This window comes from Pseudorca crassidens, chromosome 13 (assembly GCF_039906515.1).
Source record: "Pseudorca crassidens isolate mPseCra1 chromosome 13, mPseCra1.hap1, whole genome shotgun sequence".
Classification (NCBI taxonomy): domain Eukaryota; kingdom Metazoa; phylum Chordata; class Mammalia; order Artiodactyla; family Delphinidae; genus Pseudorca; species Pseudorca crassidens.
In genome coordinates, this window is record NC_090308.1 from 45,550,045 (window position 1) to 45,565,787 (window position 15,743).

Here is a 15,743-nt window from a genome sequence, read left to right on the forward strand (position 1 = left end):
GGGCTTTCCTTCTTTCTTTCCTTCTTGGCTGTGTTGAGCCTTTGCTGCTGCCCGTGGGCTTTCTCTAGTTGCAGCGAGTGGGGGCTACTCTTCCTTGCGGTGCGTGGGCTTCTTATTACGGTGGCTTCTCTTGTTGCAGAGCATGAGCTCTAGGTGCGTGGGCTTCAGTAGTTGTGGCACGCGGACTCAGAAGTTGTGGCTCGTGGGTTCTAGAGGGCAGGCTCAGTAGTTGTGGTGCATGGGCTTAGTTGCTCCACAGCGTGTGGGATCTTTCCGGACCAGGGCTCGAACCCGTGTCCCCTGCATTGGTAGGAGGATTCTTAACCACTGTGCCACCAGGGAAGTCCCTCACTCGGGCTTTGAATTGGAGGAAGCAGGGAAGATGTACCTCCTGATAAGGAACGAAGGGAGTGGGAATATACATTCTCTGCTTGAAGAACCTCAGGAAGCCCGTGTGGCTGGAGACATGCCTATTGTGTAGTGGTTAAGCACGAGGGCTGCAGGGAGACTACCTACATCTGACTGACCACCAGTGACTGTCTTTGAGGTTCTGGTTAGTTTATTCATCCCCTGTGGCTATGAGTGCACAGACACACACACACACACACACACACGCACACACACACACACACACACACACACACACACACACACTTTCTCATCTGTGAAATAAGGGCAATAATAGTGTTCATCTCCTGGTGTTATAGGGAGGATTCAGGGAAACAGTGTATGAAAGCACTTAGCATGCTGCCTGGTACATAACAAATGCTGATTAAAATGATAGCTGTTTTCATTGCTTAGATGCCTCACTAAAGCAAAAATTTGCTTAGCTTCTGTCCATCACCTTCCAAACTTATTTGTACTTGTAACCATGAGTAAGCTAGGGCTACCATAACAAAATACCATAGACTAGGTGGCTTGAACCACAGAAATTTTCTCACAGTTCTAGAGACTAGAGGCTCAGGATCAAGGTGTTGGCAGGTTAGTTTCTCTGAAGGCCCTTTCCTTGGTGTGCAGATGGACACCTTCTCACTGTGTCCTCACATGGCCTTTTCTCTCTACACAAACCTGGTGTCTCTCCCTCTTCTTGTAAGGTCATTCGTCCTATTGGATTAGGGCCCACCCATATGACCTCATTTAACCTTAATTAAAGGTCCTCTCTCCAAAGACAGCCACATTCTGAGGTACTAGGGGTTAGGGCCTCAACATATGAGTTTGAAGGGGGGGGGTTACAATTTGGTGCCTAACAGACACCATTCTTACTTTCTTCTCCTCTGCTTTCAGAGTGTTAGTTTTCTTGTCAAGGTTAATCCTTCTACATGGCCCTTATCCCATCAAGTATTGCCTTCTTCTTTTCCAGTGGCTTGATATTTGGGGCTTTATATCATATCTCCTTTTGCTGTTCATTTATTTATTTATGTACTTATTTTTTTAAGAGATGGATAACTATAAATCTTCCTACCTCACATACTCACTATTTATTTATTTTCTCCTTAGGTAAATTGAGAAAAGGTCCTTTGTTTTAAGATTTTTATACAGGGCAGTTTAGGTAGCAGCAAGTGACATACTAGAAGTGTGTGTGTGTGTGTGTGTGTGTGTGTGTGTAGGTGGGTACATTTGGCAGTTAGCCTGAAAATTTGGAAATCCTAACCCATATTTGGACAATTTAAAAAATGCTTGCTCTTCAATTAAAAAAAGTATCAAACATAGGAAAACCTAAAGATTTAGAAAAATCTAAAGGAAAAAGGAATCATCAAAATATAAATGCTGGGGAAGATTGCTTGTCTGTATTCAAAATGCAGATCATTGCTTTTAAAAAGAACAGAAAAAGGTAATGAATATTTAAAAGGGAATGTCAAATAAATGGGCACAAATGTATAATTTACAGCTCCAACATGGAAGGACAATTTAGAGTTTTCCTAGCAACAAGAGCTCTGATGAAGAGTCCAGGGTGCAGAGATGCTGAGGCCTCTGTTCTCTCAGCTCCCCTCCAATCTCACTGAATTCCTGCCATTTCAGACATGCTGTAGACATGCTGTTAACTTAAATGGTACCCAGGAAAAAAAAATGCACATGCTGCGTATGGAGAAAAGCCCAAGTTCTTCCTCTTTTTATGAGCTGCCAAATCTTGCTGCTGGTGTTTACATTAACAGAGGAATGTGATATTAATATTTAGCTCACTCTGCAGAAATATGCATTTAAGTGGGGGAAGTTTCAGCACGCAGTCTCCAGAGCAAGATCTCTGTCTCTGTGTCTTTCTTACACACACACACACACACACACACACACACACACACACACACACACACGAAGAATGTTTTCTGGCTCCCATGACTAGGAACTTTCAGTTAAATGGGGAGCACAACACATGGCCAGCAGAAGGAGGGGATCCAGCAGAATGACAGTGTTTACAGCTACAGGGGATGCCCTGTGTGCAGGAGAGCTCTATGAACCCCGCTGGAGATGGAAGTCCCACATGGACAGCTGCAGCATCAAAGAATCCCGGTGACCTAGATTCAGCTATAGATCCGGGACTGCTTTGGCCTGTGTGGCTACCAGTAGGCCAGCAGCCTGCTTGCAGTTTCACGGGTTGCCTGGCAAACAGCGCTGACCCATTTCACCATGACAACCTGGGCTGCTCTGCTAAAGGCCATGCACAAGGAAACCCTCGCTGCTGGCATTTTAAAGATTTCAAAATTAAGTTTACTTGGAGTTTCTGAAAAATGCATTTAGAAAACCCAACCAAAGCTGACATTCTTTGACAGTGGTGGAAGAGATGGGGAAGAGAAATGTGAGAAAGTTGCTGTTAGTCTTTTCCATGTTGTAAACTGTCAGCAAAACTATCCATTTTATGTTTTACTCAGCCAATAGCATTGTAATAAATATGTCTCCAACCAGAGTGTATTGATAAACAGAGGATAAGTAGGTGAAAAGGCTAAGGGATTAACTTCCATGGCCATATATATTCCGGTCTGTTAAAACAGAGTATATAGAATCTAATAATTTAAAATCTCCTATAAATAAATGGAAGTATTTAAATGTGGATTTATTATAGCTTAGGCTCAATCTTGAACTATACAGAATTGAGTTTCATTGGAGAACTAAATTAGTATGCCCCTTGGGGGGAAAAATGGGTCTGTGCTTTGGTAAAGGAATTCCATTTAGTAAGTGTAATTTAGGAAAATCAGGGCCTGGTTTGTGCGTGTGATCACATTGAAATGCAACCTCTGCTTTTTTGACAAAAGCCATAGCACAGAATTGAAAGCATTTGCAGGTCTTTATATTGAAACCCATGCACCATTCTCAGCACCGCTTTTTTTGGTTGTTGTTAAATTATCTCAGGAGATTAAACCTTAGAACTTTCTGAGTAATCTTCGGTGTTTCCTACACAAAGAAAACAAAATCACAAGAGGCCAAAGAATTGTTTCATATGATGCAGAGTCTGTTCCCAGTGACTGACCCTATCCTTGGGCCATGAGGGTCTTTGCTTGAGAATGATAGAGTCACACAGAGTCTTTAGTTTCAAGTAGACGAAGGAGAAGAGTAGCCATAGCTTGGCACCATGGAATAAATCCAATGCCATTTATGGAAACATGGAAATAAAACTATAATGTATCTTTGTAAAATAAATGAGCCATTCATTTCCTTTGAAACAAAGATGTTAAGATCTTTTCTTCATTCTCTCCTACTCAGCATTTTCCATCAGTGCCTTAAAAGGTTTCCTTTTCTCCTACAAGGGCTCAGCCTCCTTTCCGTATCCTTCCTTCCAAAGTCTTCCAGGAGAAGTCTCTATCCTATGTGAAAGAATTAACTTCTGTTGGAGAAGCATCTAACTACATTTGCAGTCGTGCCACCCCTCATCCCAAGGTCGGCTGTCAGCCAAGGGTTTATTAGGTGAACTGAGGACCTAACACATTGCTGCAAACTAGATGAGGAGTTAGAAAACAAATGCCATTTGTAGACATTAGTGGCTATGGAATCAATCATTCAACTTTCAGAGTCAATTAAAGATGACAATTAATTACCCAACACAGCAGAAAGATATTAATAGTCAGTCATGGGCAAAAATGGAGTTATAAGTAGGATAACCATACGTTCTAGCTTGCCTATCTTCCTGTCATCCTGATATAATTATAAATGGTGGCCCCTTTTGTATCCTCATTTGAATGATAAATTTACATGGTCTTCCCAAAAATAATATTTTCAGGGCTTGAAAAATCTTTCTCCAGTGTCTTTCTACAATTCAGTTTGCCATCTACAGCTATGGTTTTATCAGGAAGAAGGTTATCTTTAAAGCCTGAGGTCACCACCTCTTGGCAGGAGTTCCACCACCTTCACATGATAGATTTGGTCACAAGCATGTTTCCAGAGTGACCATAACCGACAATGGGGAGTAGGGAGGTTCAGATTGGTGTCTCATTCTCTCCAGGATAATCCGCTATACGCTACTCTCCTCAGTTACATGTTTTCCTCTAAACCTGTCCCGCCACCCCTATTGCTCTCTCTAGTCTCTCCTGTTCCTTTTCCAAGGCCTTAAGTTCTCAGATCTTCCCCTAGCACCCGTCTACAAATAATTGATAAGAGCTTTAAAAGTTTGTTTTCTGGAGGGTTGTTTGTGATTTTGAAAGGAGGGAAGACTTGAAAGACGAAGAGAAATCTTCCTTGGTGGAATTTTGTCATTCACCCTTAAAATCATACAACTCAGGCTGCCTCTCTGTTATTTTTACACCTAAGTCATCAAAGTCAGTGAAGCCAACAGAGAAGTGATCAGCAGGACTCCTCAGTGTAAATGATCTGAAACATGAGGTAGAAACCAGCCTTCTAGTTTCAAATACTTTCATTCCTTGGACTATGAAGCTATGTTATGTGGTTCTGAAAATGGCCTTTATGGGAAAGCACACATAGATCCAGAACGTGTTTGTCATTTCATACTTGGAAGACAGGAAATATTTGAGATCAGTGTAACGCCAGGGCTTTTGATTTAAAAAAACAATGTGCGCATGCCATATATAAGTCACTTCCTTAATTAAATTGGCATACGGCTAGCAATCTAACTGTATGGTAATTACTTTTTACTTTGTGAGGAAAAAGTCTTATGATATCAACACATTCTGGTGGATTGTTTCCCATAGAAAACATTTTAAAATATAGGGTAGGGTATTTCATTAGATCATTCGAAATCCTTTTAATGTTTGTGATATTGTTTCCCTTCCACCCTTCAGTCACTGATTTTTTAACTTTTATGGATTTCCTGGCCAAGGTATTTAAGAACTAGTGAAAACATTATGTTTGCAAATGCTTTCGGACATCCAGCTCTGAATTTCTGCACAGTGTTAATGGAATTCATTATCTAGACATTCACTATCTTGTAGAGTGAATCATCATTGTGAATTGACCATGGGTTCGATGCTTTAACTACAAGACATTTAATGATGCAGATGACCAGTCCATTCCTGAAATACTGGAGCATCCATCAATGGTAAAGAAAAAATCATTTGCCTTGATCTGCAAAAGCATGGTGTTAGGTTGAGAATATTTAGTCCTAATGCAGGTAGGATACATGTGAGGATCTGGTCCTGGTATCATTTTCCCCTTGGAATTTTCAGAAGAAATGCCTTATAGCATGATATGTTCACAGTCTATGTTAGTTTTCTTATTGAAGGATAAAATGATTTTCCATTCTTTGAAAAAATCACGGTCCTTCCTCTGTTTTATTTTTTCCCTTAAAGCTCTGTTTTTATTTTTATTGATATTATTCATTCATTCACTCAGTGAATATCCAATCAATACCATCTTTCTCTTTCAACAAGGCGTCGTACCAGATACTGTGCCATGCAAGATATGACTTCTGCTCTCCATTGGGTTGTAGTCTGGTGGGAGGGCTAATACTTGTAATCATATATATAGTATCCCTGGCAGTGATGACAGGCCATATATATGATGAAGACTGTGTGCTTCAGAAATCTGAAATGGAAGGTATTCTGGCTGTAGTGGAAATAATATTTGGAGCTAAACTATAGCCTTCCTTTTGATAAAGATTGGAGGGCAGTGTTGGACTAAGAAGCTACAACATGGGCACTAGGAGGGCACTCTATGATCAGAAAAGAGTCTTTAAAAAGTTGCATTTAGAATTCAACCTTGAGGAGTAGTAGGGCTGGGGACTGTAAGAATGGTTGGGAGCCAGATATTAAGGCTACGTGGTCTGGTCTAAATTCTAGGCAGTGAAGAGACAGTAAGATTTTAAGTAGGAGCTTGATGACTTCACTGTGCTTTAAGAAAATGATTTAAGGGCAATCTGCAGGATGAACACAGGAGGGAAGAAGGTCAGTTGGGAAATTATTGTAACACTCAAGGTGTGATGCGATAAGAGTTGGAAAGGAGGTGGTAGCAATGTGAATAAAAGGGAAGACATGTAACATGGGAGTGTTATTTTATTTCCCCAGAGAATTGAGTTTGTGTTGATTAGGGAAGCAGTAAAATCAGTTATGTTTCTGCTAAGCCTTCAAAAAATGTGCAACTTATTTTGCCCATGATTTACTTATGAAATGGATTCAGTCAGTGATTTAAAAGACATACATCAAATGCTAGGTAATGATTATCATCTTACATCCAATATGTTTTCTTTCCCAACCCTCTATTCCCCACACTATGCAGGAGCAGGGGACCTTATAGACATTACCTGTTCAACCCTCCTGCATCCCTCTAAGACTGAAGAGCGTTTCTGTCTGAAGATGGGGAAACTGCAGCATAGAAAGTTTATGTATACAAGGTGGCACAAAGGCAGTATTCCCATTATACCAATTGTATTTGGCAAGAGACAGGTCAGGATAGCAGTTAACTAACAGTGAAATAATTTGACCAGGCCAAACTTTTGATGAAATGTCTAATGAGTGATGATTAATGTTGAGCGTATGTGGAGGACTGAGGTTTGTCCTCTAACAAGCAACTGTTCTTAATTGCTGAAGCTGGCATGGGTAATTTAGGAAATTTAGGACAAGGACATTGGATTATTGTCTAGAATTCTCTGGAATATTTTTTATCTTCTTGGTCAAATTTACAAAAAAAAAAAAAAAAGAGCCTTGTTAATACTTGACTTTGCGTTGAGTAGGTCCCAATCTACTAGCTGCCCACATGGGACTGTCTATTTAGGGATTATCCTTGGCTTACCAATGGGAGGAAAGAAACAGGAAATCAGATAGAGCATAAGCTTCAGTTGAATACAAGTTTTGACAACATTACTGAATACGCATCCCAGCAAATTACACTAGCAAGCAATGATTTCATTGAAACAATTACTATGCATGTACATCAGTTATACATTGTGTGTTTGTGTGTCTATTTGGAAATATAAATTTTCTGATTTTGCGTATGTATATGATGAAGTAGGAACAGGGAGAGAGAAGAAAAATAAGAAGTTTTACCTAAAAGCTGTATTTTCTGAGTATTTATGCTTAAGCCATTTTTTCTTTAAACTACTTAGAGACTTGCCCTTCAGTATTTGAAATAGAAATCATCCTTTTAATATTCTATTTTATCACTCATTTTTTTATTTGTACAGAGTTGCCCAGTTAGGCTGTACTCTAGTGTGCTATGATTTGCTCTTCTGTCCCAAACAACAGAACTACTGGGCTTTGAAAGCTGACGTATGGGGGGAGGAGGTAAAAAAGGAAATGTTTATACCTCCTCATTTTGAGGTGGCTCCTCCAGAAATCTGATACTAAATATCTTCCTGCATCTGGAGGAGGGAAGAAAGAGGCCATACAGGCATTCTGTACAGAATGTTGAAATAAAACCCTCTATTGTCCACCAAGACAATAGAACTAGTCTATAATAATGTAGTACAAGTAGAGCAGAAACTACACAAGGCAGCAATGCAATCTTTGTTCCAGTGTAATCTTCCATATCAACCATCGACAATCCCCAGGGGTAGGAGAAAGGCCTTTCTCCTATTTCCCATACATAACTCACCACCCCTTCTCTCTCTCTCTCCTTGCTGTGTAGGAAGCAGAACTGTCCTAAATCATGGCCAAAGTGTCCAACTGAGCTCGAACTCTTTGTATGGATAAACAAATTGGTTAGCTTCATTTTCTGTTTCACAGTCTGCAGGTGTTTCCTTTGGTGGGAAAAGAAGTAGAAATACTGAGAAGTATGATCTGAGGTGCTCACAATCAACGCGCTACTTGGGAAGGTAGCGTTTCAACTTTTATCTAGAAAGATAGCATCTTTCTATAGGAGTAGGGGGTGAAGACACAAACATGACTACAACAAATTAAAATATCCAGGAACATCGGGAGGAAGGCAGAACACTGACTGAATACACTGAAGCTGACACAGAACCAACTGTTCCCTAATAGTTCACCACTACCTGGCCCTCTGCGAGGTACCGGCTGGCTGCCGCAGAGAAGAGAAGGATTGGTGTGCTGCCGTCTGCATGCAGCTTTCATTCATAGTGGGCATTCTGCCCAAATGCGCAGATGAGCATCGGACAAATATCTCCCAGTATTTTTCTTGCGCTTAGCCACATTTGAGCCTATAAAATTGCTTGAATTTGTCCATACTTAGTCTTGCTGAAACCTATGACTTCAAGTTATGTGCAAGAGTCAGAAAGAATCCCTAAAACATGTCATGCCTTTTTGCAACCCTAAAATTAACCTTTTGTTTAAGAGAAAATTCAATCTGTTAAAAATGTTTTATAAAGGAGAGAAACTAGTCTGTAAAGGTAAGACCATTAAGAATTGTGAAAGCAATCAAAATAGGACGATTGCACATTAAAAAAAGAAATTGAAAGGGCTCTGGACGAAACCGGTTTATGCTGATATCTTTGCTTTACTGGAGAACAAAAGAAAAAGAAAGGCTCACAAAGTTCATAACCTCTTGACATTCTACCTTTCTCATGCTGGGAAAGGCTGGCCTCACATCTTTTTGCTGCACCTTTCATTTTGCTGCATGTCTCAGAGTCTGTCACACAGAGATGTTCAATACTTCTTATAAAGGTGCAGGGATATACCAGTGAATAAAAACAAGGACCCTGATCTCACAGACCTTATCATCTATAGTGGAGACATACAATAGATATATAAATATTTGAGGGAAAAGCTGTTAAAAAGAAAAAAAGCAGGATAAATGGAGACATTTATGGAACTGTTAAATTGTTGAGGAGCTTTTTAATGTAGAGCTATCAGGGAAAGCCTCTTTGGTTAGGGGACATTTAGCAGAAACCTGAATGATGTGAGGGAACATGCCAGGTAGATATCTGGGAACAATGGCTCTAGATAGAATAAGCCAGCAAGTGCAAAGGCACGGGGGCAGGTGTGTGTCTAGTGTTTTTACAGCTATGAGGCCAGTGTGCCTATAACTGAGCAGGCAGGGGTGGAGTGGGAGGAGATGAGATCAGAGAGGTGAAGAGAAGGGTGAATAGAGATTATGAATGGGTCTTTGAGGCAACATTAAGGAGTTTGAATTTTATTCTGAATGAGATGGATGAGTTTTTCAGAGTGCAAAATGAAGCTGAGAGGAGGTCATCCATGTTTTGAAAATGATCTTGAACAAAGATCATTTTGTTTATACGGAGAAAGTTTGGGTTAGATCTCCAAATAATATTTGGATTTTAAGGCATTTAACCATTGGAAAAATTTACCAAAGAACAATAATAAATCTCAGTCTCTAGAGTTATTTAGGAAAGGCCACGTTTATTTGACGTGAACTGCCATCTAGAAAAAAGGATCAATGTGCTTCCCCCCAGTCGTTTAATCCACAGTCAATTTTATTAACCACATAATCAAACGGATTTAGTAATTAAGACCACAGGAAAACTGGAACGCATTCGGCTCTTCATTCTGTTGTTTTTAATCAGGAGGTACTTCCCAGGGGAAATATCCATCTGACAGTCTCTAGGACAGTGGTTCTGCTTTATTTGGCCCATGAACAACTTCAGTAGATCTTCAGTTATTCATTCTAGAAAAAAAAAATTTTTTTTTTAAGATAGTACCACCAGGGGCTAGACATGAAGGTAACTTGGAATAATGCATGATTTAATATCAAACTGATATTTAAAAAACATTAACCCAATACTTAGTGGGAATGCAGAGAAATGAATTATCTTTTATTAAATATTATATACAAACCAGGTTCTTACCAGTTACCTTTCAGTGCTCAATAAGAACATTATGTTAAAAAGAAAATTTGGTAAAACTTTTCCTATTTTTCTGTGTGTTTTATTTTTTGTGTGTCTTTTTACTGCTTCTGTGCTTTTTCAAAGCCTCAATTTGTTGATGGCATAGTAAAGTGTTTAATATTTAGATAATAAAATAAATCATTTCCATAAACAGCACCGTGCTGAACACTTCTTATTGTCAGAATTCAGCACTCTGTGATCTTTAGTTGAAGGCCTTCATGCCATTTCCCCAAGATACTCAACTATAATAGGTTTATCCTAGTAAGGAACGTTCTCTTTTTTTCCTCTCAAAGGTACTGGGAATGGGATCAAGGTACATTGATCTTGTGACATTTTGGTGGCCTTTATACATTAGTGACAATTAGTTTCCAAGCTACCGTATGAATAGGTTATAAACTATAACGCTACATAGGACTTGCCCAAGGGCCAAATAAGGGACTTCCTAGGCCAGTTGGGACTTACGGCAGGGTGACCAGGCTGAAGAAGTGTGGGAGTACTGCCTCAGACTCCTACTCTAGCTCTTATCCCAGGCGTCCCTGAGAGTCCCTGAGACCGCCGGGTCGTTCTCTTCCCCCTTCCTGTGACTCACTGCTTGAGAGGCTCTTTTATCCCTTGCAGAGCATGATGCCCACGAAAGTAAGGGATTAAGAATCCGTGCTTATTGGTTCTGGTTTCTGTTTGTTTTAAACAGTGATGATGGATGCTCTAGTTGCTTTTAGAGACTGGATTAAGGAGTTAGATGGTGCTTGTGTACTTGTCAACCGAGGCTTTAGAAAAGCAATGTGTCTCCAGTGTCCAGAATAGTCACCCTTCTCCCTGGACCCAGGCAGAAGAGCTACACAGTCCTGCCCACCCTGCTCTTTCCCTCCCATCCCAGGGTCCTCTGACAGCATGCTTTGTAAGCTTGTCTGTTAAGAGTAGGGATGTCAGTGCGCGTTTCTGCCAATAACAAAACCAAAGTTCCATGTTTGCAAAGTGTGAAGTCAGTCCTGGAAAGGGAAAGTCAGCCTTTCCCTTCCAGAAATTTCTGGTAGATCCCTAAGCTGAATAAGACAAAGAACTGATAAAATTCCCTTTTGCCGCGATGAGATCTGGAATACTTGTGCAGTTCTAAGCTACCCATTTCCATTTCTAAGCAGTCTATTCTATCTAAGCCCGTCCACATATACACTTTCCATGGACCTGCCATTACACACTCAGTACACGTGTTCAACATTGAATGCAATGTATATCCATGCCTCTGGTCTGCCTTCAGGGCAGCGTTTCTTTAAAAAAAGTTCTATTTTATATTGGAGTATAGTGGATAAACAATGTTGTGTTAGTTTCAGGTGTACAGCAAAGTGATTCAGCTATACACATACGTGTATCTATTCTTTTTCAAATTCTTTTCCCATTTAGGTTATTACAGAATATTGAGCAGAGTTCCCTCTGCTATACAGTAGGTCCTTGTTGGTTATCTATTTTAAATATAGTAGTATATACATGTCAATCCCAAACTTCAGGGCAGCCTTGAAGCTGGTAAGAGCACGCGTCTCAGAGCACCGCTCTGTAACCATCTAGATGTTCAGCTTCAGGGTGGAATTGTTACCAAGGCTGTTGCCCCAGAATCATGCCCCTGCCCCTCCCTCAAATGTAAACCGATTACAGTACTCATCTAAGTTTCAAGAGGCAGCTGCAAAGAGAAAAAAACAAGAGCTTGTTAGAACCAAATAGGCCCAAGATGACAGAGGATTTGACTTCCAGTAGACCTCGAGCCTCATTGTAATGCATTAGCATGCTAAATGACACACCCACAGGCACCATGACAGTGGACAATTGCCGTACAAAGACCAGAAAAGCCCATACAAGGACTAGAAAGGAGAGTTGCACCAGTTCCAGGTCCACACCACACCCTTGTTCTCAGATAACTCATGAACATTCCTCCCACTCTTTCCAGTTTCCCCCTTTTAGCTCGACCCTCCTATGTATTTGGCATCTCTGCTCAGATTGGGTTGAGAAATTGATTTTCAAACTAGGTTCCCATTTCTCCATTCTTTGGCCTTCGAATAAAGCTTGTGCTCTTCCAGTCCCAGCATCGGTTTCCTTATTGGCTGTGGGAATCCAATCAGAAAAAGATCCTCCCTGTCCTAGACAAGGGGTCTTGGCCCAGGCTAGGTCTGCTGCGTGGGTCCAGTCAAGCAATTCAGTAACAAAATGAGGGGACTCCCTAGGATGACCTCTGATGTCTTTTCAAAGTCATGACCTTCAACTATCTGCCTGTCACTACTTCCCAAAAGAACCACATCCCTCATCCTTTCCCCAGACATTATTTCCCCAACTCAGTTTCTTACCACATTGTGTGGCAGATATGGAGGTGGGGTGGGATGGCAGGAAGGAGAAGAAGGGAAGGGGCTGCTCAGGTTGTTTTCTGAAATGATTTTCTCTGAAAGTTTTATCCAAACAGTAATATTTGCAGTGGGAGCATCTAGAGTTACCATTTGGAGAGCAGAAGGCAGCACTGTAGCTCCGAGTGGAATTGCCCCTGGTGCTTCTGCTGAGCTCCAAGATTTATGAAGGGGAGAGAGGGACTGGTTCCTCTGAAAAGCACATTTCCTGTTAAGAACAGCTTCCTTATACTGAGTGCCTATAAGGAGTTATTTAATTTCATCAGCCTAATAGTTCTATGATATAGGTATTATTATCTCTATTTTATATGTTAGGAAATTGGGATGCAGGAGGCTTAAATAATTTATCCAAGGTCACACAGCTAGAAAGTAGAAGAGCAAGCATGCAAACCGAGGGCTCTTTGTGTTCACGATTTGTGTCCTTTCCACTACATGAATTGCCTCTTGGTTCAGACTTCTCTGGGGGAAACAGTAGAATAATTCAGCCGACCAGCGATTCCAGGCTTCGAGGCACAGAGAGTAATCTTTCCACAGTATGCGCAGTTGGGATGCTATGGCCGTGGGTAGGTCCATTCTTGGTGAAGGGTTGATTAATTCCTTCGCTGCCCCCAAGAAGCTCTACACTAGTCCACCCCACCCCAGTGGCATTGGGAAACAGATGGTGTTGGTGACCTTTCTGTAGTGACACATGCAAGGTAAACACAGACCCCGAGGGGAGACTGGTTGACAGGTAACTCCTCTGTGACTCAACCCCTTACTCATTACGTAAACTCAGAAGCCCAGACAAGCCCCCAGTCCCCCCACGTCATGGCACCAGGAGAGATAACCCAACCTGAATCCGGAATCCCGCCTTCCCGAGAGAAGCACCTGGGAAGCCAATTAGCACAGCACATTCTCAGTGCCCAGCTAAGGCCGCACAGAGGGGAAAATAACCATTCTTCCCTAAGCAGATGCAACCTGAGCCTTTTATTTCACGATACTAATCACCAAGTCAACAGGCTCTTTGATGCTAGCATCTTTGTGAGGGCTACTTCCCACACCGCCTCCTTCCTGCCTGCCTGCTCTCACCGAAGTCTCAGCAGCATCTCTGGGCCACCTTAGCCCTTGGAGCTGCCCTGCTGTCACGGGACCTATGCCATGTTCCACAGAAGCCTGGGCTTAGGGACTTCTATTTCCTCCCCTTGGTGTGCAATAGCCAGGAGCTGCTTTGGCCGCTGCAGAGTCTCTTCAGTGGTCTCTGTAGAATTTTCCTGGGTTCCGGAGTTTCCTGCCCCTGCTGGTTCATGGTTAATTCGCTGGCAGAACTGGCTGCTTGAGAATAACTCTTGGTTTGCTTCGGGTTTCTTCCTTGCCTAATATAGGCCAGTTCATGAAGCAGTTCACACACACTGGTGCCAGATTTATAAAGTGTGAATTGAATTCTGCCCTTGGCCTTCTCTGCCCAACTCCCACAACTTTCCTATTGTAGCTTCTCTTAAAACACAGCCATGTTTCCCTTCTAAAGCCCTAGTACATCCTGCCAGATGAACAAATGGTAGGGAAAGGATGATTTCTTATGCATTTTCATATGTAGGCTATAAACAGCCCCTGTTCTCTGAGATCTTCCTTACAGCGTTCCTGTGGAACCAGGGTAGTTATCTTGCTCCAGGTTTTACAAGAGGAAAAGCAGAGACCGTTCCTTTTTTTCTGCTGCCAAAAACCAAACCAAAACAAAAAAACAAACCCAAAATGAAGTGAATTGGAAATGAAGTCCAAGGAGCAGAGGCCTTCTGTCTTTCAGCTCAGCACATGGTGATTTGCTTGATTACACTTCCCTCGGCCCCTCCCTCAAATCTCATAGGCGCAGACTCATTACCCCATTAGGATTTGGCTGGGGAGGCTGAAAGGACAATGAGAACAGAGACGAATCTGGGTAGGCTGCCAGAGTTAACAACCTCTTATGTGCAATAAAACCAGACAGCATTTTTGATGGACCACATTCTCATTGCATTTGAACAGCCTTGGAAAGCTTCCATGGCTGCTGATTTCAAATAGGAAAACATCCCGTAGGGAAGCGGGGAAAAGATGTGTCCTTCGGGCTCGCCTCTAACATATGTGGGCCCAGTGTAAGTGTCCAAATAGAGGCGCACACGCCATATGCTTAAATACTTAAGAGTTATGATTCAAGCTTGAAAACTCTCAGATAAAACATAAAATATGTTCTACCCTCCCTCCCTGATAAACAGTGATCATCTAGAGGCTGGGTTGAAATTTAGATTTCTCTCACTCCTTGGAGTCTCATTCTGGAACACAATGTCCAGGGAGAGGTGGCCTCTCACTGCCCAACTCAGTGCCCTTGGTCCCAGGTCCAGCCCCTTCTCTTCACATTCTGGCTCCAGACGTCAGTGTGTGTGTGGTCTCTCAAACTCCTGCAGGACCCTCTACCTCATATGTCCAAGTACCAGTGACACTCCCACCATCAGCCCCCCAGGGCCACTCCTGGGCCTAGAGGTGTGCCCGGTTTGCATTCAGGTGCACACACACAGGAAAGAGGCTTCACACAAATCCTGGAACTTGACTCTGGTTGATTGGAAAGGGAATTCCAAGATCCTGGGAAATCAAAGCATGGTTGAGGGTATGTGTGTGGGAATAACCCTTTGGCCCCATGGACTCTTCTTCCCATTAAGAGAGCCGCTGTTAAAAGACCAGGCTGGGCGTTATAAGATGCAGGGCACAGAGCAGTTGGGCCTCTTGCTTGGATTTATGGATAGTGTGCATAAAGTAGGTCCTTTGTAAGAGGACGGTTCACTTAGAAAATGGATACTTGCCACCGTGCCCACTACAGTAGAGCAGTTGGCGATTCATCAGGATAATGTGCTCTTTGCTTCATATGCTGGATTAGAATGAATGTCTAGCTGTGATGGTTCTCAATTATGGATGCATAGTGACATCACTTGGGGAAGATTTCTGTGACCCCACGATTGAGATTCTGACTTAATTTGGTTAGTGTAGGGTCCAGGCACAAATATTTTTTATAATCTTTTTTTTTTAAGTCGAAGTGTAGTTGATGTATAATATTATATAAATTACAGTGTACAGTATAGTGATTGATAATTTTAAAAGTTATACTCTGTTTATAGTTATAAAATATTTGCTATATTCCCTTGTAGCTTATTTTATACAGAGTAGTTTGTACCTCTTAATCT